The sequence below is a fragment of the Aethalodelphis obliquidens genome, unplaced genomic scaffold (genome assembly GCF_003676395.1).
Source record: "Aethalodelphis obliquidens isolate GAN/ISIS:26980383/991018 unplaced genomic scaffold, ASM367639v1 scaffold5, whole genome shotgun sequence".
Taxonomy (NCBI): domain Eukaryota; kingdom Metazoa; phylum Chordata; class Mammalia; order Artiodactyla; family Delphinidae; genus Aethalodelphis; species Aethalodelphis obliquidens.
In genome coordinates this window covers 47,687,137-47,705,155 of record NW_020837949.1, presented here as the reverse complement: position 1 = coordinate 47,705,155, position 18,019 = coordinate 47,687,137, and the positions used below count along the sequence as shown (strand labels likewise).

Below are 18,019 nucleotides of genomic sequence, written 5' to 3'. Positions count from 1 at the left end.
TCACAAATAAAAATAATACAACAGACAGTGCTACCCTCACCCTTTTTCTGTCCACCCCCCCACCCTCTCATTAAAGAGAACCATTTTATTAAGTTTCTTTTTTCTGTCTGCTTATCCTTTCAGTATTTCTTCATGCAGATATGAATGTAGACTCCTTTCTACACCAAAGGTAGCACACTACCTACTCTGTTCTACACCTTGCTTTTTTTCATTTTAATAGTATATCTTGGAGATCTTTCCATATCACTGCATGAAGAGTTTCCATGTTCTCTTTAAATGCTACACAATATTCAATTGTATGGAGGATTCACAGTTTATTTCACTGGTCTCCTACTAATGGATATTTGAATTGTTTCCAATCTTTTCTATTATAAACAATGGACTAATGAAAAACCTCCTACATACGTCACTTTATATGTATTCAAGGGGTACCTGCAGGGAAAAAGTACCAGAGCCAGATTGCTGGGTCAAAGGGTAACTGCATTTGTAATCTTGACACAGCTAAATTGGCCTGCATAAGGGTTGTGCAATTCTGTACTCTCAGGAGTACGGTGCACATCTGGTCAACAATGTACGATTATCACATTTCAGAATTTTTGCCAGTCCAATGAAGTAAAAAGTGCTACTTAGTTTAAATTTGCATTTCTCTTACTATGTCTGAGTCTGAAGATCTTTTATTTGGTTTAGAGACAATCTATATTTCTTGTTCTGTGAATCATATGTTTGTGTCCTTTGCCTATTTTTCTACTGGTTTGCCAGTCATTTTCTTATTCATTTGTAGGAGCTCTTTATATATAGAGATTAGCCCTTTGTCCACTGTAAATTTCTTCCCTCAACTGTTATTTGTCTTTTGAATTTACTTATTGTGTTTTTTACCAGGTAACATTTTTTAATCTGAATTTAGTCTAATTTATCAATTTTTTTCTTTTCTGGTTTCTGAATTTTGAGTCATAGTTTAAAAGGCTTAACTTTTAACTTCAAAGTCAAAAGGAATTTACACGTTTCTTCCAGTCCTTTCATTTTAAGCAGATATGAATATATATTCATATTTTGAAATCCTTGTTAAAAATATCATTTTCACTTTTTCCAAATGAAGTAGACCAGACCATTTTATGAATGCCTTCCTGATTTCTCCCTCCTTTCTTTTCATAATTCTTTTGAAGATCACACTGATCATATAAATTGAACTGGTCAAGATGGAATTTATTTGAACGGTATGAGATACAGAAACAACTTCATCTTTCTCCAGATAGCTACCCACTTGGTCCAAGACCATACACTAAAAATTTCATCACTACCCCACTGGAACCATAATTTTAAAATACTTTTCTATTTTTATAGACAGCAACCTGGATTTTTATAAACTCATGGTTCTTATTCTCTAGTCTAGACATTACAGAGGTAAATACAAGTTATGATCTTCACTTATTTACAGGAACTGCCAAGTTTTTTGGTAAAAACTGCATTCATACAGCGGTATCTTTACTCCCGCGTCATCCTCAATAGCTTTTCAGCAGACGCTTGACCTGAAAGAGATATACAGACACAAAGTGCCGCTGAGAAATTTACAATTGCGAGGCTGCCAAATTGTTTTTCGCGAGTCATTTGTTTAAAAGGCAAGCAGCACACCACAAGGAAAGTTTGTCAAAACTCTCATCAGTGACAAAATTCTGGCTTATCCAAGTTCATTTTAGGTAATCACCAGTGTGATATTCAAAAGATTTATGAAAAACAAAGAAAGGAGGGAGAAAAGAGAGGGCGGTTCAGAAGATATCTGGTCCACCTGAGTTGGAAAAGTGAAAACTGATTTTTTTTTTTGAGTTTTCATAAAGATACATAAATGCTTCATGAAGTTGTGTGTCATCCTTGCACAGGGAATGCTAACCTCCTCTGTATCATTCCATTTTAGTATATGTGCTGCCGAAATGAGCGTGGAAAATATTCTTTAACAAGGATTTAAAATTCCCAATTAATTCTATTCAGAAGTTTCTAGTAAACCAGAACTTTTAAAGTAAAAATGAGAAAGGTATAGTATTCTATAGGTATTCTATGTCCTTTTGTTCCAATATGAATTCACATCTGCTATATTAGCGTCTGTCAAGTTGTATTCAATAAATGCATACTGTATATTGTCATTTGAGGTTGTGAAATTAGTCCTTATAGCTCAGTTTCTAAGAGAGATTTAGACACACACACAGAGTTTTGAGCAGTATACCCTTCGAAAATAGAAAGGAGATCAGTTCCTATAGAGGATGCTCATGTATTTGACACAAATTATAGAGTTTCACATAGGGGATAATAGTACCAGAAAAATAACAATGGCAACAGAATGCTCCAACATAAGTAATAGAGGAAATGCTGGGGAAGTGGGCCAGGAGAAGAATCCTGAGAAGTCAAAACTCCCCAGACGAGAATAGAACATAGCTTCCAGGATGTCTGTGATGTTTCTAAAAGAAAGAGTCGGGGTAGAAGCCACCAGTCCTGTGAACAGAGGCCATGGCGGTGCTCCCCCAGGGGTGGCCTCCCTGTCTCCCCATCACCCCCACCCCCCACCCACCCCACATCCCCTGAGCCGCTGCTTCTCAAGTCAATGACTCACAAACCTGATCTCCAGCCCTGAGACGACGCTCTTGAATTGCAACCTTTTTTCAACTTGCGAGCACCTCATGGAGGCGATTCACCCCCACGCGCTACCTAAGTGCCCCTCTCCTCCAGCTAAACCCTACCTGCTCCCCTTTATGTCATCTTCCTCTTCTCCTAGACACCTTCACACCTTCCATTTTAGGCATCTTTGACTCTCTTCACACCCCACAACAGCCAATCCCGCATCCTGCTCTCCCCTCTTGTTTCCAGTGCCCCTCATATTTCAGACCCACCTCATGACCCTGTGCTTACTTCCTAATCTCCTAACTGGTTTCCTTGTTTCCTCACTCCCCCATTTACAATCAATTCTTTCCTAAATGGTACTTTCTCCAAAACCTCCAATGTTCCCCATTTACTTACCTGACAGTCTGAAGTCATGTCATTGATCATTTCATTCATTTAATTAATATTTGCTGAGTACCCACTAGGTACCAGGCACTATTCTAGGCATTTGGGACACAGCAATAAACAGACAATAAATTCCTGCTTAACTTGTCTTAGCCTGTTTTTTCCCTGCCCTTCACCCCACTAGTCCCCTAGATAACTGTATCTATAAATAAATCTAGACCAGAAGTTATATTCTGGTATATTTACATATTCAAGGATGCCTAACAAGCCTCTACTAAGTGTTGGATCCAAGACTGAGCAAGACAGATGTCTTTTCCATTTGTCCCACTCTGGCCTTCCCTTCCCTTCCTGCTCTGCATGCCTTCTCCTTTCCTCGCCCTCTAAACCCTGCCCATCCTGAAATACACAGTCCAAACCCTCCAAACTCTGTAAAGACTCTCCTGGGCACTCCGGCCCGTGGCAGGGGCCATCAGCTCCTTTCTGTCTTATGACACCGTTTACCTTGTGAAAGTGCTTAAAGTTTTCATGCTGCTTTGTTTTGTTTTATTCTTCATTAGTTTAATGAAACTTCCTAGCTGGAGTAGAGGTCTTTCAGGACCGGATGCATCTTTCCTAGCAGAATTCCACAATCACAGAACATAACAGCCAAGGAAACCCTCTGACTCCAGTTCATCAAACCCATCTTGCTTCTTGAGGAAACTTAGGCAGGGAGAGGTTAAGTCACAGTATCAAGCGCTAAAAAATAAAGTGAATAAATATGAATGGCAGATGAGCGGGCATACTGCCCTTTGTCCCACAGGGTAGAAGATGTCTGAACTGCTCGTTGCAAGCAGTTCTTTTCCCCTGGAATCCATGCATGTGTTCCCAAGTTGTCTGACAATTTTCCGACAGCCACTGCTGAGCTGAGGCCCAACTAACCCAGAAAAGCCACCCCAAGTGATGGATTTGCCCAGTTCTACACTGTTGCCCTCTTTCCAGTTCCCCACTGCCTGCAGACTGCTTGAGACCTCAATGATGCTAAACAACTAAACTCTAAGGCATACATTTTCCAGATGCCAGACCGCTCGCCCCTCACTGCCCCTGTGAAATCCGGGGCTTCCCTTATCTTGCTGTATCAATGCTGCATTCTCTGCTCTGGCCTGGGAGCTGCCCCTACAGGAAGCCAGAGAGCACCCTGAAGGAGGTGGCTGGTACCAGCAGGAGCACCCAGGCAAGGTAACGTGGAACTGCAATTAAAAGTATCTACAAGTTCAAAATAAGAATAACCCTGTGAAAAGTATTCTTTGGAACAGGCTGGTAGAATCCAGAAGTCATCTATAAAGCCATGAGATGCAGCATGATGTGCAAATGCCAGGATTTTTATCATGAGCTCCGTGTCTATTTCCCTGTATTCATGTTGATCTGCTCCCCACTCTTCACACGAAACCCAAGAGGGGATGTGGGATGTTTTCATCCCACTCCTTGTGCCTACTGAAATGGCAATGGGCACTCAGTAATGTTTCCTGAATCTCCTCAAAGTCAAAGACCAGTTATTCTTTGCTTGAGCTGAAAACAAGTCAAATTTAACAGAAGCACAGTCATGCACATGTGGCCAATGTAGATAAGGGTGTCTCCTGTTTGTACATTTCTCTGTGGGGCCCAGAAGAACTGATAGTCTTAATTGGCCACAGATTATAAAGCCCACATTCATCAAAGTAGACTGGAGGTAATTGCCCTTCAGATGTTATTTTAGGCAGCTGTTCCGTTACTCACAAGTAAATCTGTGCCCTCAATTTACAATAATCCTTCGATGTCGTGGTCTTTCGGTATAGCTGAATCCCAAGACCTTGGAAACTACCAGTAGCTCTCACTCAAGCCACCTTTGAGGACTGTTTGGTGGCAATATTCACAAGGGAAGAAAAATTTTGGTTTTCAAGATCAAAGAATACTCCTTACATTTAGGAAAACCTTTGAAATAGAGAGACTTCCTACCTAACAGCAGCTAGCAAGTGGCCTTGTTTATGTCTATTTAAGTAAATGAATTATTAAAAGCAGAAAAAAATATTCTAAGCTCCAATTTTAAATCTTCTTTTATCTGATTTTAGTTTCTTTGGGGGAAAGAAACAAAGATTCATGCCTGAGCCAAAACCAAATGACATACGAGTTCTTCCGTCAGAGATAGAGCTGTCAGTCTCTTCTGATGCAGCTTCTCCTCCCATACCTCCCCGCAGACAGACCTCTTCCAAGCAGTCTGGACTCCCACCATGTCTGGAACATGCTCTGCAGCTCAGCTTCCGTGATTATCTGAATCTCGCTCCCCAGAACTGGGCCACGGTGACCTAGGTCAGCCTTACAGTGACTGCTGACCCAGCTCTTTCTAGTCTCTCCTGCCTGGAGCTGGGAGATTGGTTTAGGCAACGAGGGTGAGGCTGGACCAGTGAGCAGGATTTAAGGGGCCCTCCCAGAACTGCAGAAGAGGAGGAGACACACGCTGGGGGACCACTGGCCTGAGATGTCAGTGCAGCCTGTCTTCTGTTAGTCCAACAGACCTGAACAGACGGATCAATAATGCATCACTGCTTCTAAGGTCAGGTCCACCCTGGAGCACCACCCACCACTGCCACCCACTCAGTAACATAGCACCCATTTGTTTATTCATTCATTCATTCATTCTCTATTTAAATGAGCCTCTGCATCGGTGTAGGCAGATACATCTCAATATGGCAAATCTAGTAAACTCCTAATTAGCTTGAACCCACTCAAGTATGAACTTCCACTAACTGGAACAATGGGATTCCTTCATATAAGGACACTTGAGCCATAATAAACACACCAAGTTATGATATTCTATCTAAAAATGCCTCTCCCCTTTCTCTACCAGAAGAAATCAGTTACATTTATACTTAAAAATACAGATGTCACTTCTCCAGAAGTCTTTTTTAACTCCCCTGGTCTTCCTAGAAGGCTTTCTAGCTGTATCTCCAACTACACCCTCCTTTACACTCTCCTCTAGCTACACTGCCCTTTTCTCAGTTCCTGCCTTGCATGTTAAGCTGCTTTCTGCCTCACGGCCTTTAAAGTCTATTTCCCCACTAGACTGTCAGCTCTATAAGAGCAGGGACCATGACTGCCTCTATTTATCATTATAGCCACAGGGACCAGCACAGTGCCACACAGTAGGCACTCAGTAGCTGAATGAATGAATGACCTTCTACAGTATTTGTGTCACTAAATTCCAATTGCCCAATAGTGTACTGGCCCCAAAGCCTGGCCTCTGCCCACTACCTCAAAGCCAAACGCTTTCCCACAATTCATTTAAAAAGGGAAGTGGACATTTGTCCCTCCCACCTACACCTGGTATATCCACATCTAGTAACAAGGAAGGATAAATATAAGGATCTTAAGAGCCTAGAGGTGATGACCCTCACGTATTACTAAGGTCAGAAAGAAGCGGTCTTAGAATATATCTGAAAAGATCAAAATAAGAACTAAAAATAAAGGGGCAGGGTAGTATTATTGAATGTTTCTGAGCAACCCTGACCTAACCAGAAAAGTCATAACCAAAGAACCCAGTCTCCTGACTCCGTTTCAGTTAGTTTCAGTTGTTCTGACCATTGAGTAGGACCCAAGCCGAGTGGAGACAGCAGTGTGCCATGTGCAGCTTCTCGGTTAGTGCCCCTTAGTGGCTGAACTGTCCCCCCCACCCCCAAATCCACATGTGGAAGCCCTGACCCTCAGGCCCTCAGAACTTGACTGTATTTGGAGATGGGGCCTTTAAGATGTGAATGAATGAAAATGGGGCCCTTAGGGTGGGCTCCAACCCAACGTGACTGGTGTCCTCATCTCAGAAGAGATTAGGACTCAGACACACAGAGGGAAGATACAGGGAGAAGAGGGCCACCTGTGAGCTTGGGAGAGAGGCCTCAGAGGAAGCCAACACAGCTGGCACCTTAAGCCTGGACTTCTGGCCTCCAAGCTGTGGGAAAATAAATGTCTGTTGTTTAAGCCTCCCAGTCCGTGGCGCTTTGTGATGGCAGCCCTAGCAAACTAATGCAGTGCCCAAGCAGCTCTTGCGGAAAAGGGAAAGAGCATTTGCCAAGTACGCACAGCCGGCCCTGCTCTTTACAATCCTAGGTGTCATCTTTTCCCCAGGGCTGACCTTTCTTCTTTATCTGACAAATGAGCACACTGAGGCACAGAGCCACAGAGGGGGCTGAGCCAGAATCTGACTCCAGGGCTGCTTCCAAATTCCATGCCCTCTTTTGTACTATACCTTCAGATCCTAAAGACCAAACTGGACTATAAAATGTGAAAGCAGATTCTAACTTGCTTTATTTTGCCCTTAGAAAATGGGCAAGATCACCATTTTAGCTTAGTTGAAGAACCAGATGCTTTTGTAGGCATCACCCAAATAAAGTGATTGAAATACTGTGAAACAGATATGAATAGAAACTAATTTTGCTTTTTAATGAGCATTCTGACCAGATCAATACTACAAAATGCTAAACTGCAAAATGTCATTACAATTTCAATGCAACTGCCCAGGTGACTGGTTCAAAGAGGCACTTATGGTAGTTTAGACTGTATTTTCTCTTCATAAGAGCAGGGGTCTATTATGTAAAATAAAGTCATGAAAATTTTAATTGCACCGCATAAAGGACAGAACCTGGCCTAGCTCACAAACCGTGGCAAACATGAGAAACAAAACGCAGATGAATGCTTAATCAGATGTCTGTCACTTTCTGAATAGTGTCTGAATAGTGACTAATATTCTAATTATTAGTCACCACACTGAGAAGGTGCAATTATGGAACAGGGAAGATTGCTTTAATTATTTTTGTTGTTACCCCACAGTCTGTGAGGCCTTTGCAAAAATATGATTTTAGTCCCCATAAGCTATAGAGGAAAAAATGATTAACAGTTAAAATTCACTTCCCTCCCAACCGAAGCATTAAAGAAGAAAGGTTTGAAGTTGTATTGACAGACATGACTAACAACTGTAATCACAGAAATAAATTTAGTAAAATGATAATTTATCTGTCACAATTTACCAAGGGAGAAAAAGTGCAGCACAAGCCGCTAAATTGTAAAGTGAAATGAAAGCAAAGATAGAACCCAGTTTTTAATGAAATGCAGAACGTTATTAATTGGTTTCCTAGCAACAGCCAGGCTAAAATTACTTAACATGTATGCTCAATCATATGCAAATATGAGTGTTATCACTTAAATGTTGATTTTAGTTGGTCTTTTCAGATGCAAATCCAATGTGTAAAATGAATGTAAATGTTGACAATGCTGATACAAAAAAATCCCCTGATTAACATCATTCTGGTGTTCAAAGCACCAGAGTTGAGGATCTTCCCTTTGGAAGGATTGCAAGCTGCCTGGGCTGCCATCTTCCTTAACCTGTCCTCCCTGTCTCCCCTCACCCCAATGCAAGCATTAGAGATAACTAACAAAATAGTACTGCTGGGCCTTGCTGAATTGCCCTACAATTATTTCTCATTAAATGATGGATGGATGATGCTTTCAGCTTAGAGTTCAATCAGATGATGCAAGGGGCTTGCCAACCCAAGACCAAGGTTGATCTCAAGTTTGATTTTCCAGACAGAACCAAACCTTTAGATGACTCCATCAAAGCCCACGCAAATTCCCTTCAAAACTGCCAAATAAGCCACTCTTCTACTCTACCCGGCCTCATCTGGCAGCTCAAGAGCAGCTGGAGAACAACCATGTTCCACAGGCAAAAGAGGCACCAAGAAGGGGTGGAAAGCGTGTAGCCCCCTCACAATCACCACCACCCTGTAACACCCACTCCAAGGAAAAGCCATGTGCTTGCTAGGCTTTCACTTATTCATGCAACAAACATTTATAGCATAATTACCACTTGTCAGGAAATGATCTAGGTGCCGGAGAGGCAGCCGTGAATAAGAAAAAAAAATCCCTATCTTCAACTATCTTAGTGCAGGAGAGAGACAAATAAATCAAGAAACACATACACAATAAAATCTCAGGTGGTGATAAAAAAAAATAGGAAGAGAAAAAGTAGCCTAAGGAGGAGAGGAGGATGGGTAGGGTTGGGTGGGCCACAGTAGATGAGGTCTCTCACAGGGTGTCTTTTGCACAGATTTAAAAAAAGAAACAAAGAAGCCAAGCACAGGTGGTGGGGGCATTAAGTATGATGAGGCACAGCGTGGGAGGGGGCGCTGATATGGGCAGGGCTGCTTTGAGCCAAGTTCCCCCACCACCTGCCAACAAGACTGCACCCCTAAGCCCCTGCCTCACGGTATTTCAGGGACACTACTGTCTCTAGGGCCACCTAGGACTATACTTCAGGACTAAAAGATGGAGCCTAAGTCTGACATATGTGGAGGAAAAAGGGGAGAGTCAGTCCCACTGAACCCTAAAAGTTCTTTCCTTTCTGGATCAAGGCTCAGTCCCCTCCTGACCTCCAAGAGTCTTCTGAGCCAACTGGAAAGTACATTCTTGGACCGATCTCCCCTAGAGGAGGTGGGGTGAGCATTTCTGGCCAAAGCCCCCTGCCTGAAGCCTCCGAGGGATGGGGATTAGACAAACAGTTTATTCCAGACACCCAGTCAAGGCTCTGGGATATTTCAGGCAGTGGTCAGCAGCTCGGGACATCTATTCCAAGTTCTGAAGCTTGCTTATGAAGAGAAGTGACAAAGATTCTATGGACAGCTCCATACCAGGCCAAGGATCCCCAGACTAACCTTATGAGTACTGGGCCAAGGGAAAATGGATAGATTCTTCTTCCAAATATCACACTCTAGCCTTGTAAGCCATGCCTTAAGTCTCCGAAGGCTTCAGAAGTTACTATTGGGCTTCCCTGGTGGCGCAGTGGTTGAGGGTCTGCCTGCCGATGGAGGGGACACGGGTTCCTGCCCCGGTCCGGGAGGTTCCCACATGCTGCGGAGCGGCTGGGCCCGTGAGCCATGGCCGCTGAGCCTGCGCGTCCGGAGCCTGTGCTCCGCAATGGGGGAGGCCACAACAGTGAGAGACCCGCGTACCGCAAAAAAAAAAAAAAAAAAAGTTACTGTTAAACACAAATGCCCTTAAGAGAGACACGTGAAACCTTAGGTGTAGCCCACCTGGGGCTGCGGTGGGGCTGGGGTTTAGCTTGGGTCATACAGATGCCAGTGATGGGACCTAATCTATCTGGTTGGCCTAGAATGAATGGTGACAATGGCACGGTCTGCAGAGCAGTTGTCATACCTGTCTGGGTGATACAAACATTTCACTAGGCTTGACTTAATTCATGCTAACCCACCCAATTAAACAGAGGATAATCCTCTATTTGCAGCATCTCATCACAGTTCAAGGAGGCTATATTGCATTTTGAGTTAAAAATCAAACAGGTTGTACATGTGGCCATAGTCTTGGTCCTGGAGATGTTTCGTTTAGGCCTGTGGTTCTCAAAGCAGCATCAGCAGTACCTGATGAGCTTATTAGAAATGCATCCTCACAAGCCCAGTCCCCACATTTACTGAATTAGAAATCTGGCAGTGGGCCCAGAAATCTGTGTTTTAACAAGCCCTCCAGGTGATTCTACGCATGCTAAATTTGAGGGCCTTCGAGGCCAATTCAGCAAGACGGTGTACCTCTGAGTTTATACTTAGCACTAACTTGCTGCAAATTATTTCAATCAACCGGAAACCAAGGATAGTTGTTCTGTACCTTCCGCACAACGGCATGCATTCAAAATAAACACACTAATCGTGTGAATTCCTGACACAGTAACTTTTTCCAAAGAATGCACCACTCAGAACACAAGATGCTGATTTACTGATTTCTTAAGATAACCAATTGTTCGACGAAGAGAGAAGTGAAAAGAAGCAAAGTTAGTTATTCTTTAGGGAACTTGAGTTTGGTGTAGCCTTCTGAGAGAACTTTGAGAACCAGTGAGTTCTCTGATCTAAGGCTATCCTCTTCTGCTGGACCCATTCCAGCACTGTCAGGGCTCCCTCCTGAACAACAGGAGCTCCCCAGGGTGGATACAGGGTCCTAGGAGGGCTAACTGTAAATACCCTGAAACCCTTGCCAAATGGATGACTCCCTCTAATTCTTATAGTTTAGAGAGAACGTTCAATCTTCAGTGTCCCTGACAATAAAATGGATGTTATACGGGCATACATTCATTAAAAACTTTGAAGATGAAAAAAGAATCTAGGAGATGCTCTAATCACTGTAAGATAAATATACATGAGGAAACCTGCAATCAGAAGGGCACATCTCAGACTGAATTGTGCATCAGAATCACCTGCGACGTCTGAGAAAAATGCAGACTCCTGGGCCTAATTACCAAACATTCTGAGTCACATGACTTGGGGGCCAGCATTTTGCCTTTTACAGAAGCATGCCCAGGTGATTTTGATGCAGGGATCTGTATTTAAATTACCAACATGATCACTTCTCCAATTTTCAAGGGATATTAATAAGGGGTTTTTTTACATAGAAAAAAACACAATCCTACAAGCAAAAGAACTACAAGTTCCTTTTTCTCTACATGTGTGCTAAAGCTGGAGAACTTTAGTTGAGAGAAAGTTTGTAATGTATCTTACATTAAAGTAACTTTTTAGTAAATAATTTTTTTCTGATTACCAAAGTTATACATGTTCATTGTAGAAAAAAAATAGCAAAAGGGAGAAAGTAAAAATACCCATAATCTCACAATCTGAGATAACTTGGTACATTATATTCTTCAGATGACTTGCAGGCTCTTTACACACACACACACACACACACACACACACACACGTGCGCACACACACTTAAAAAAAATAGTGGGATCCAAGTATATGTAGTTGTTGTAGTATATGTTTTTTACATCTAACAACATTGTCAATATCTTTTTTACCAGTCCTTGATTCTTTTAGATATAAAAGACAGACTGTCTAAACATCAACTCTCTGTTAATAAGATTTTTTTTTAAAAAATCAATGAATTAATATTCTATTCATGTGGCCAGTACATAAATACAAATATTTGTGTAATCTGTACAAGTATGCTAAAAATCTCATTATTGCTTTTATTAAGTGATTTAGCATTGATACAGTTTATTAGCAATTTTTATTAGTTCATTAGTTCATTTTAATGAATGTGCGCCCAACACTTGAAGGCCTCTAGACATATATACAATATATTATTAATACAACAAGTATTCACTTTAATGAAACTTATTAGACCAAGGTTTTTCTCATTAAATTCAAAAGGAGCCAAAAGGCTCTAATGGAACAAAATTGAGACAAAAAACTTTTTTAACATGCCCCTAGAGTCTATAAACTTTAATTCTATTCAACCAAGAAGCGGTCAAAACGTAAATGCATTTCACAGAACACATTCATCATAACTTGAAAGGTAAATTCTTTCATGTTTTATAAACGGGGCAGAAAGAATGTGAGTTTATGTGACTAGGCCACAGTCACACTCCCCTGCTCCCTGGTATCAAAGAGCTTGCAAGGGCTTCAACATTTAGCAGTCATGGGAACTTAAGTAAGCCACTTCAGCCTTCTACGCTTCAGTTTCCCAACGTGGAAAATGAGGACGCTAATAAAGAATATCCGTGGTACTGATTTCCCAAGGGTTTTCTGAGGGCCAAGTGAGATGATACACGTGAAGTTCTGAAGTACTACTCCAACGTAATCCTGAGCCTAGCTGGTATCTAGCTCTCTGAAATGGGGCTGGTTCACCATTTCTTAGTCTACTGCCCTCCCACCATAACCCGAAATCTCTTGAACACAACAGATTGGACAGAAGACAAACTGTCTGCTTGTTAGGCCAAAGAATGAGGAATAATTCAACCTTTCAATATTTGGCCCAAGAACTGCTTTACAACTGAATCAGACCCAAGGATCCCTTACTGTGATCCTGAAAAGTCAAAGTGATGTATTCTGGGAAGATCTTCATGAATAACAGTTCTCTGGGAGTGATAGACATGGTCCCACAGCAGGCTTATCATCACCACTACCTGGGGAGCTTTTAAGAAACAAAGATTCCCAGACCCCACATCAGAGATTCTGGTAAGCTTTTAAGGTAACCACATAGGAAATTTTCAGATGCCCTGACCTATCACAGTAGTTTCTAAGCTGAATTATTCCTGACATTAAAAATTGTTCATTAGATTCCATAAGACTCGGAACCCTAAGAACAATATGACTGAAGGGCATGTTAGTGATCTGTATATTCACAAAGTCAGAAGGTCCTCAAAACTGCTCTCCAGTCACTTCAACAAAAACATCTATATAAATGACTACCTGCATATGCACAATGAACTTTCCCCTTAGTACCCAAGAGTAGGGAAATAACAAAAGATTGCCACTTCCCTTCCAAAACATTTTTTATTTCACCACAACCTTCTCTGCTTACATAAATAATACCACAATATGCACTAGATGATTATAAATGGTTTAAAATATCCTCAAAATCATAATTATCATCTCCTTTTCCTTCTCTTTTTCCTATAAACAACAAGCAAAAAGGACAGACATTTGGCCCCTACAACCTGTTCTTTGCACATATTGACAAAGCTCTGGACACAACATTCTTTTATTCATTCAACAAATACCAAAATAAGCATTTCTCAGCACCAACCACAAATCCGCAGAGCATATCCTACAATTTGCATGAGGGTTCTGTTACCATTCTTTTAGACAGTCAAATGTTGCCTGATTTTCTAACCTCTGGGTTGGGAAACTGGGCTGTCATTTGCCATGGGCATTCTGTCTCCAAAGTTCCCTCTACTGTGGCAAAAGCAAGAGTACAGTTTTCAAAATACAATACTGTTATAGATATGATTCTTGACCTCCGATGGAATAAAAAAATGTCAACATACAAACTTTCAAATTTATTGTACTAAGCAATCTCACCTGGAACGTATGGGTCAGGGACTGACTACATAAAATCCTGATTTAAAAAAAACCTCTTTGATCCTACTGCCCCCATGATCAGATGTTGCTTGGCTAAAACATTTCTTAGTTGGAATCCCAGCGAGAATATCATTATATGTAATTTTCCTACTATAACTGATGAGATGGAATGTAATAAGTGCTCATTTGGAAAAAGATGTGAGTTATTGGTCACTTGGTTACCATTAGAGATTACTAATTAGGGTAAACGGTATGTGGCAGCCTTGGCCTGAAAGACAGCAGTGAATTCATTAGGAAGAAGAAAGGTCAGCAAGGCTCAGTAAATTTCTAATATTGACCACAACATGAAATCAAGTTGTGTTCCAAAACCAGAACTCATTAAAAGTGCGGGACGGCGGGTGGTTAAAGGGAGCAAAGACTGTTTTGCTTACAAGCTTGAAGACTTGTGGGAACAAATTATCAGGATACTCATAGCTTAGGGGAAACCAGGACTGCCCATAAAGATTTCAAAGGAGTGAATTTCAAGGACGAGGCAGGATTCTTAAGGGTGGTAAGAGAGGATTAGGTAGAAGTTATAAAGCGAAATTACTGCAAAGGCAATTCGAGCCACACATAAGGAAGCAATTTCCAGCCATAATTTTAATTAGGAACCCAGAATGATCTTCTGCGTAACGATGGCCCTTCATCATTACCATTATTCAGAATTACCCTGCATCCGCATGCATAAACACAGAGTGAAAATGAAACATAGATGTGGAAGAAAGGTCAACCATAATCAAATGTTTCTTATCCTCCAACTGCAGGTGAAATTTTCCAAATAAAATACCTGAATACAATGAGCTCTCAATTTATAATCCATTTACGATTGATCAACCCAGAGAGCCACCACTCTATCCCACTCTCACTCCCAACCCGTCTCTGACCCTTCACACTACTCCCAAGTATGGAACTGCCTGCTGCAAAAGAATCTTTATGGATATACGTGGAACTCTTGAGAGACTCTGTGAGCGGAGGAAAGGACGAAGCCATACAAAGCAGACACTTCTAGCCACAGAGGCAAACTCCAAGCAAGCGAGGCTGGGTCTCTCCTGTCCCAAACAGGTCATCCTCCAAGCCTCTCAAATGGCTTACTCGTCTTTAGTTTACCATCTTATTCATTAGAATAGAGGAGTCATTTGGCTTAACCAACACTCTTTTAAAAATGCAAATAATTTTATAAGCAGACCAGACCCTATTGGTTATTCACGCCATGAATCAGATTTGCTTTCCATCCGCCAGCTATAATCGACTGCCTTGAAGATATGAGAGTTTTGACTGAGAATGGTTAAAAGGGTAAGAAAGGTAAAATTAAGTTTAGAAAATGAAGTGCTGTAGGGATAGGAGGGAAGGGGTACCACAACGGGGAAATCAAATTAAAGACTCATAATGCCTGCTGCCTAGATAAAGGGATACAGATAGAGATGATGACAGACAATATGCAAATTGTATTTACTATTAAAAATCGGCCAGGAGCACCCAGGAAAGGAAATAGAATTTTTTTTTCCTCTTTTTGTTACCTAGCAGCAACTTGCTCTCAGGACCCAGAATTCAACCTAGTATGAATAGCACTAGAGTATGGCTTCAGCTTAAGATAAATGGCCTTTTGTGCACTACTCTTGACACCTACCTGCTGTAACAACTCCATATTGTGGTCTCCTAGGACCCCACCTTCCCATTCAACCTCACTCACAATGTTCCAGCCACACCAGCCTTCCTTCTGTTCAGCGAACAGGCCGACTTTTTCCAACCTCAGGGCCTTTGCACTTGCTGCTCCCTCTATCAAGAACAGTCTTCTTCCAGAGAGTCTTTCACATCACTGGTCTCAGAATAAATTTTGCCTCTTCAGATCGGCCTTCCCTGACCCTAACCAATGTTGTCCCACCTACCACCCACAAAACTCAAATGTAACTGTCCATTTTTATTGGTCCCATTGCCTATTTTATTTCCTTCCTAGCAGCTTGGGCCTATCAAAAATGTTCATTTATTTGTTTACTTGTGGATCACCTGTCTTCCTCACTAAAAGCCAAGTTTTCAGGTAAGCAGGAGTGTAATCTCTTGCTCACTGTCCTCTAATCTGTACACTGTGCACCGGCATGCAGTGAGCACTCCATGAATACTGGTTGTCCCAAAAAGAACTTTTAACAAACTTATGAGACACGACCTCTTTTAATTTAGAGATTTCACCATTATAAAAAGCATCGAGGGCATATGCAATCTCTAACTAAACATTTATGGTTTTAACATCCGGAGTTGGGTCTCTACTGTTGTTTTAAATTTACCAGTATTTGTCTTTTACTAAAGAAACAGAACACGACCCTGGTTCCTGAGGAGCACCAATCAGTCCCCAGTCTACAAGTGATTTTTTTATATACCCACATGAGGTCATTTCAGTTAGTTTCAAAACAGGATCTTATAGTGACAATACAAGCTTCAGGGTAGGGGACTTCCCAGGGATATGAGAACAGAGGATTGAAAAGTGTGTGTATGTGTGTGTGTGTGTGTGTATGTTTATAACTCCTGCAGTATATTGTCCAATCCTTTTTTTTTTTTTCTTGCGGTACGCGGGCCTCTCACTGTTGTGGCCTCTCCCGTTGCGGAGCACAGGCTCCGGACGCACAGGCTCAGCGGCCATGGCTCAGCGGCCATGGCTCACCGGCCCAGCTGCTCTGCGGCATGTGGGATCCTCCCAGACCGGGGCACGAACCCGTGTCCCCTCATCGGCAGGCGGACTCTCAACCACTGCGCCACCAGGGAAGCCCTGTCCAATCCTTTTGTATGCTATCATTTATCATATTCTATTTTGTATTACAGTTATATATCTGTATTCTCTCTTCTGGACTGTAAGCACCTTGAAGGATGGGATTCATATCTGATTCCTCCTACCTCTCAAATGCTGAGCACTGTGCTTTGTATACTATAGGTGCTCAGTAAACACCAAACAGATGCATGGATGATATTCCATTATTACTCAAAATGAAGCAAACTATTAGATACCTTGTCTGCAAAGTGGCCATTTTCCTAAGTGATAACTGAATAAGTGGGGGAACTAATATTCTCCTTATACAGTAACATCGTCAATTACTATTGAAAGACACAGACTCTTTGAAACACAAACCTGCACTACACTGCATACACACAGAGACACGGGTTTGAGTGAACATTAAGCATGGGAAGTTCTAGTCCCAATGTTTCTATTCCCGCAAACTAAAAACCCCTTTCTCCTCAACAGGCTCTATGCCTAACAAATCATGTTGCTACTACAAGCGTGAACTGAAAGGCAGACATGAGACAGAGCTTTCACCATGTGGCACAAAAATATATGGTTTAAGATGTAGGGGTTGCTGCGTGTTACATGTTTTACAATTGTCCTTATTTCAGCTAATTGCTTATAAGAGCAAACAGCATCCTGCCACGTGCTCAGGACCACATGTTCTGTGGCTGTTTTAATAAGAACTGGCTTGGATTTACAGCAAAATAACTTGAAACTCTGAGCCAAAATCTTATCTGATAAACACCCCCCCACACATGGACATCTGGGGACGGCATTTTGAGGCACTGCTCTGAGAGAACACGGAGATGTTTTCAAGGGCAAAAGAGAGCTTCAAAAGAAGCAATTACTTTTCAAGTCCGATCAATAGCATAGAGCATGAACTGTAAAAATGCCTCTTTAAAAACTCATTTCAGGCTGAGATGAAGTGACATTTACAGCAACACTAAGAAAAAAACACTTACAAACAAGCTGGTGGTATTCTGGCTAAGTAGGTGGTACCAACATAAAATTCTCTGTTTGTAGCTATGTATCTAGGTAGAAGGAGGTTATCAACAGATTCATCTCTAGTCCTCTTCCTGTATTAACGTCGTGTGCTATTGTACTGGCTCTCTTATTTTAAGCAGCTTCATGTAATGAAGTTTCTGCAAGCTGCTGAGATTGGCAGCTGGACAAATACTCTTTTCCATGTTCTGTTTTACCTCAGGCAAAAAAAATTCATTCTTCCGAAATGTATGGAGAGCATTGCCAATCTACAAGGCTGCTATGGAAGCTACAAACACAACAACAATCATAATCGTAGCAGGTATGAATCATTAAAAGTTCACTATGTGCCAGGTCCTGTGCTGAACAGTTTGCA

The 18,019-nt window shown here is 41.7% G+C and overlaps 1 protein-coding gene and 1 non-coding gene across 3 annotated transcripts in view; both read right to left on the bottom strand.

The window, feature by feature from the left end:
* The window catches only part of JAZF1 (JAZF zinc finger 1), a 337,745-nt gene that overhangs the window by 273,602 nt on the left and 46,124 nt on the right, over positions 1-18,019 (bottom strand). The window lies entirely within an intron of this gene.
* On the bottom strand, positions 1,830-1,931 carry LOC113618643 (U6 spliceosomal RNA). The gene has a single exon (XR_003432074.1). It is a non-coding gene; the product is annotated as a U6 spliceosomal RNA (small nuclear RNA).